Here is a 6,000-nt window from a genome sequence, read left to right as displayed (position 1 = left end):
GCGCCATCTTTGTCGCCGCCCTAGCGGCCAGTAAAGCGCGCCAAAGTGCTTTCATTGCGGCACATAGCAGCTAGCTAAGCGTCCTTAGCGCCACCTTTGCGCGCATAGTGGCCAGCGGAGCACCCTTAGCGCCGCCGTTGCGTGCATAGCGGCCAGCGGAGCGCCCGTTGCGCAACCCTTGCCGCCGCATAACGGCCAGCGGAGCGCCCTTAGCGCCACCTTTGCCGCCGCATAGCGGCCAGCGGAGCGCCCTTAGCGCCACCTTTGCCGCCGCATAGCGGCCAGCGGAGCGCCCTTAGCGCCACCTTTGCCGCCGCATAGCGGCCAGCGGAGCGCCCTTAGCGCCACCTTTGCCGCCGCATAGCGGCCAGCGGAGCGCCAGTGCGCGTCTTCTTGGCTACCGCGTCAGCGGCCAGCGGAGCGCCACTGAGCGCCATCTTGGCTGCCGCACTAGCGGCCAGCAAAGCACCAGCGAGCGCATCTCTGCTCGAGCCGCCAGCGCAGCACCCTGCGACTTCTTGGCCTGCATCTGCGTCGTCAACCTCAACTTTAATCATCACCAGTATCTTTTTCATCATCTCATCTCATCTTTTTCATCTCATCTCATCTTTATCATCTCATCTCATCTTTACTCCTGATTATCAGCGACTAGATCGCTTGTACAAATATAGTGTGTGTGTTAAAGTGAATTTATGAGAATTTAAAACCAAATCTGAGAAGTTTAAAATGATGCGCTACATTGTATAAAACAAAAAAATAGTGAAACAATATGATAGAGTAAAAACTTAACAGTGTAGCGCCGCTCAGCACAAGTTAAAATGAAACATGTTGAGAAAAATTTAGTATAGCAAAAATCGCAAAAAATGCACAGAAATATTAAAAAATTAAAAATAATTAAATTTAATTTAATTTAGTTAAAATTGTTTAATGAAATGAATACGATAAAAAGTTAAAAGTTGAAAAATTATTTAAAAATCGAAAGTGCATTTGTTCACAAAAAATATTTAAAATTTCAAATTAATATTCAAGCGCTACTGCAATTGCAGAATTTCAAATTGCACAGAGAAAATAAAAGTTAAAAGTTAAGTTAAAAAGTTAAAAGATAAAATGAGTTGAAATCAAAAGGAATTAGTGCAGCTGTTTTGTTGATATAAAAAGAATAAAAAGTTAAAATCAGAACATGTATCGTGCCACATTCAATTCACAATAAAAGCGCTAAGATATTGTAAAACAACAAATTAAAAAGGTGAAGCGCTACAAGAATTAAACAAAGCAAATGTGCAAATATGAATGTGATGTGCACAAGTTACAAAAATTTTAAAATATAAACCAAAACAGCTAAAAGCTTCGAAGGCTAAATGCCTAAATAAAAATGATTATATTAAATTAAATTAAACGAATAAGTTATGCAAATCAGTGCAAGTTAAGAAATAGTAAAAATAAAACAAAACAAAAACGTATGCAAATTATATTGAATAACTAGTACCAGTTTCGCGTAGGTACAATGTGAAGTGTTTTGGCGAAAGTTGTTTTTTTTTTTTTATTTAATTTAGCACTGTTCCAGCACACCTTCGTCGGAGATCGATCGCCGCCGCAGGAGTTCTGTTGGTGAGTTTTTTTATTGCGAAACACCCACTTTATACTTTCACCTCGATTTACATTGTACAAACACGAAATATAAATTTATAGAAAAAGCATACGAACAAATTCAAACTATTAAATATATATAAAAAAAAATGTTTGAAGATAAATTACAAAATTAAAATTAAAGTTTAAAGTTTGGTACATGAAATAATACAAAGCACTGAAATTAAAATACATTATATATTTAAAAGAAACTTTAAAAGAAATATTGCAACTATCCTCTTGTAGTATTATTGATCATTTTGTACTATTTTTATTTATAAGGCCATATTGTTTAATATCTATCACTAATTAAATATTGTATACCATGAAATAATTTACTTTTCATTTAGCCAAAACAAGCCAGCGACACCACTGTCGTAGGGTTAAAAGGGATCACCAGAGCCATGCTCTGATGCTGTGATCATAGGTTGGGAGGGGACTTCATCACTTAACAGCTGTGATGGCCTGCCTCAATTCTCGCTCTTTCTTTCTCTCTCTTTCTGTCTCTCTCTCTCTCTCTCTCTCTCTTATTCTCTCTTTGTTTGTTTTTTCTATTTTTTTGAGACATTTTTGGATCTTTCTTCTCTTTCCGGCTAGTTTTCTAGCAATCCCTTCTTCGTCGCAGCACGCTCAATTTCTGATCTTAAATTAATAATAATGAGCAGCGAAGAAAGGGCTATTGGCATAAGCAAGACCACCACCCCCAAAGCCGACGAGCTAGAGCCGGACTCTAAAGCGTGCCCCGCAAATACCGATAGTCCTGTCGCCTTGTGCTTCTTCTCGTTGCACGTTACACCTACGCTTATGGTTGCGTATACGCCGTGTTGCCAAGATGGCCGCAACGGTGAACTTGAATTAAGTGCGCGTCTGCTGATGGCTTCAATTGAATTACCTTTTTGATTATTTTAACGCGTTTTCGGCGCGTTTTAATGTGCGCTTAATGTGCTTGCAGCAATCGTAATCGAGTTTCGATTCCTCATTTTTTCGTGTTGGTTGTCGCAGTTGTAGCTTTGCTCTAACAATTAGCCAAGGCGTGCGCGTCCTTCCGCTCGACAAATTTACCAAACGTGCGTCCTTTCACTGTCCGGGCATTGTCTGGCCTCAGCCTTGAATGGCGGCATCGCTTTTGCGGCGGCCGCTTCCTGTTGTTGCAACTGCCGCCTGCTACCACCTGCCACCAGCCGCCTATTGGTCCTTAGTCGAGAACTTTGTCTATTACACGTTGGCGTTTTGTTTGTCCAAAAATACGCAAAAGCTTTCAGGCTCTTCAGGCAAGGTGTGCGAGAGTGGTTTGGGGGCGATGAGTTACCGTTAAGATTGACAAGTGTCGCCTTGGTAAACTCAACCTTAACACATAAACACCTCTGGCTGTGTGCGTGCGTGTGTCTGTGTGCGTGTGTTTGTGTGAGGGCTAAACTAATATAATATAAATTAAGTAATAGCCCCAGTGAAAGCTCTGCGAAAATCAAGTGTCTCAGCTGTGTTATTGCTTTAAGATGCCAACTGTTGACGTTGGCTGCCTTCAAAAGGTGTGGCAGTCCCTTAATGAAAAGTTGGCAGTCCCAGGGGAATGTGAACGATACTGTTTGGCAAATATTTTGAATAAACTCTTAGCCGATGATTGTTAATCCATTTTCAGCAAATATTTTTGAGCCATTTAACTCCTATGGAATATTGAGAATAGTTTTAAGTTTTGATACTCAATTATTAAATGTTTTTAAAAAGAAAAAGTGGGCACTTTCATACCCTTTAGTCACAGACATCTAGATTATTACGCATAGTAATCAAAAAGAATAATCTTTCTTTCAAGAACAAGGCTCTCAGCTCAATTCATTTCTCACCTCACAAAAACCAAAGTTTGATTAGTAAACATGCAATAATTGAGCAACAGAAATAAGCAGTGCTGCAACAACTAATCGAACTTTACTTTAACCAAAAGTCGACTTGAACAGCAGTGCCTAAAAAATAAAGTCATGGTTAATGTGGGCAAAAGGACATGAGAAAATCTCCATTAGTCAGAGACTTAACGGCAGCTTACAAGTTGGCGCAAAACTTTGCAACTTTAACCTCTAGTATTAAAGCAACAGCAGCAGCAGGAGCAACAGACGTCAACTTCTTGAAGGCAACAGGGAAACTTTTGAAAAATTAAAAGTAATTAGCTAAAAAGCTAACAAATTGTTAGTAGATCTAACTAATAAAGCAACTAATTAAAACCGCAGCATTGAACTGAAGTCAACTAAGGCCAGACGACCTCGCGTTCTCTTCCTTTTCGCTCTCTTAAAAGTTCTATCTCTCTCTCTTTGAACGAAATCAACAGTTTGATGTGAAAGCTTTGGCGAAAGCTTAGCAGAGATGCTGCATCGCAGCAGCCACAAGTTGCCTTTTCGACATTTGCAACAGTTGCTGTTGAGTGTCTTCGAAAAGCGGACGTGGCAATCTAAAGGTAGCGGACGACGCAAAGCGCGTAATTCAATCACAAATTTTGTTTGGACCCTCAAAAAAACGTTATCAGTGGACTACAGTGTTTCAGTGTGTGAGCAAGAGAGAGAAGGATATACGAGTAAGCGCTGGTGGAGCGAGTGAGAGGGAGGCAGTTTAAGTGCAAGCTGATTTTGTTGCTAGCAACAATGTTGCCCACCATGTGAAATGTTCGAGAAATGTTTTGAAAACAAAAAAAAAATATATATATTAAAGTGCAAAATCAAAAATACTAAAAGTCTAATTTATGCCGCAAATAAAATCGAATAATTTACGTTGATGCGAGTGAGCAGCGAGTGTATTCATATTCACGTATTCATCATAAATCAAAACGCGTCTCATTCAAACATTATTTTGCCTTTTTTTGATTTACCTACGTCGAATGTTTTGATGCCCAAAACTCAATCATCAGTGGCATCGGAAAGTGTAAAATCATTTTATAATTTGGCGCCCAACGATCCACATAATCAAAAACGTGTTTGCAAAAAACCAAAAAACAAAAATGAATATAATAAAAATACAAAAGATATGTTGAAAATGAACTAAAACAAAAAGAAGAATTACCATATGTAGTCACGCACAAAGGCGCAAGGCAGCAGCATCATCATCATCAACAGACATTTATCCATTCGTCCACTCCACATTTCCACCTCACTTATACTTGCAATTGTAACTAGAGAAGGGCACAAGGTCGTGACACGAAAATAATGATAATCGTATACAATGTAAAACAATAAAATTCTTAAATATAACAGTTAACCGACTAGAAATAGCAGTTCACAAAAACTCGATAAGAAAATTTATTTTTTAGAACAACAAAAACTCGCAGATGAAATTTCAAAATTCCATTTTAGAAAATATATTTCCACAACAAAAAAAAAAACATGCTGAAAAAATTAAAAATATTCCATTTTAATCTCATATATCAATATATTATATTTTAATCATGATCATAAATGTCAACAGTTTATTTCATTCAAGGGAAATATGAAAGAATATTTTTCACAAAGACTTTCTGCTCTCTGCTCTTGTGGATTATAGAAAATTGTGTGCTCGATGAAAAGACTTTTGAAAATAATCATAATCTCACAGCTTAGAATGCTTTTAGACAAAAACCATTGTTTGTTGTATTGTCTAGAATATTATAGAAGAGAGATAATCACGTTTGTACTTTAATATGAATTCAAACAAAAATATTGCTATTCACATTTTAACTTTTAATAAATCAAAGAGTATTCAGGAAATATATAATAATTAAATTGTTGATAATAATGTCACTGAAACTTGCCCATCTCTTTAGCTCTAACTGTAACTGTAGCAATCTCGAAACCGATTCCCATACTCGACACTCAACTTCATAAGCCAAAAAGTATCAACAAACATATGCACATTGTATAGATGCTTACAGATGTATCACATATAAATTTGTATATATGTTTGCAAATAAAATCAAATAAATTTGAAATCTTTTTGCAAATTGTATCACACGTTTCTCATTTTGTGTTTTTCATTTTGCCATTTTCTCATATATATTTTCTTTCTTTTTTTGTTTGCGGTTGCTGCGTCTCTTGGTTGATTTATTTTTCATGTGCCACCTCAAACAATTTGCTCAATGTATGTTTCGTTTATTCCAAAAAAAAAAAAACAAAATAAATACAAAAATCAACTAACATATAAGAAGCAACAAGCGACAAGCAAAAGAAAAAACAAAACAACAACAAGCAGCAGTGCAAGAAGTGATAAAGGAAGCGGCCTGAAGGCCAACACCGAACACCGCGCCGTTTCCCCCCGTGCACAGCCCGTGCACCGCACCCCGCTTGGAGGGCGCCGTCTAAAAGGTAGGTGTGCACTTTGATTTGCGACTTGTGTACAAAATTCGCTTTACACACACTTATT

At 37.8% G+C, this 6,000-nt stretch overlaps 1 protein-coding gene across 1 annotated transcript in view; it reads left to right on the top strand.

Annotated features, from left to right (window-relative positions):
- The first annotated feature begins 4,072 nt into the window (after positions 1–4,072).
- Positions 4,073–6,000, top strand: part of LOC117567443 (potassium voltage-gated channel subfamily H member 8) — a 64,846-nt gene continuing 62,918 nt past the window's right edge. The window contains exons 1-2 of the mRNA XM_052004929.1: positions 4,073–4,274; positions 5,783–5,942. The gene's annotated coding sequence lies outside the window, so the exon portion shown is untranslated. The remainder of the gene's footprint in view (positions 4,275–5,782; positions 5,943–6,000) is intronic.

This window comes from Drosophila albomicans, chromosome 3 (genome assembly GCF_009650485.2).
Source record: "Drosophila albomicans strain 15112-1751.03 chromosome 3, ASM965048v2, whole genome shotgun sequence".
NCBI classification, from domain to species: domain Eukaryota; kingdom Metazoa; phylum Arthropoda; class Insecta; order Diptera; family Drosophilidae; genus Drosophila; species Drosophila albomicans.
The sequence above is the reverse complement of the archived record's forward strand: the minus strand, read 5'-3'. Positions and strand labels throughout refer to the sequence as shown.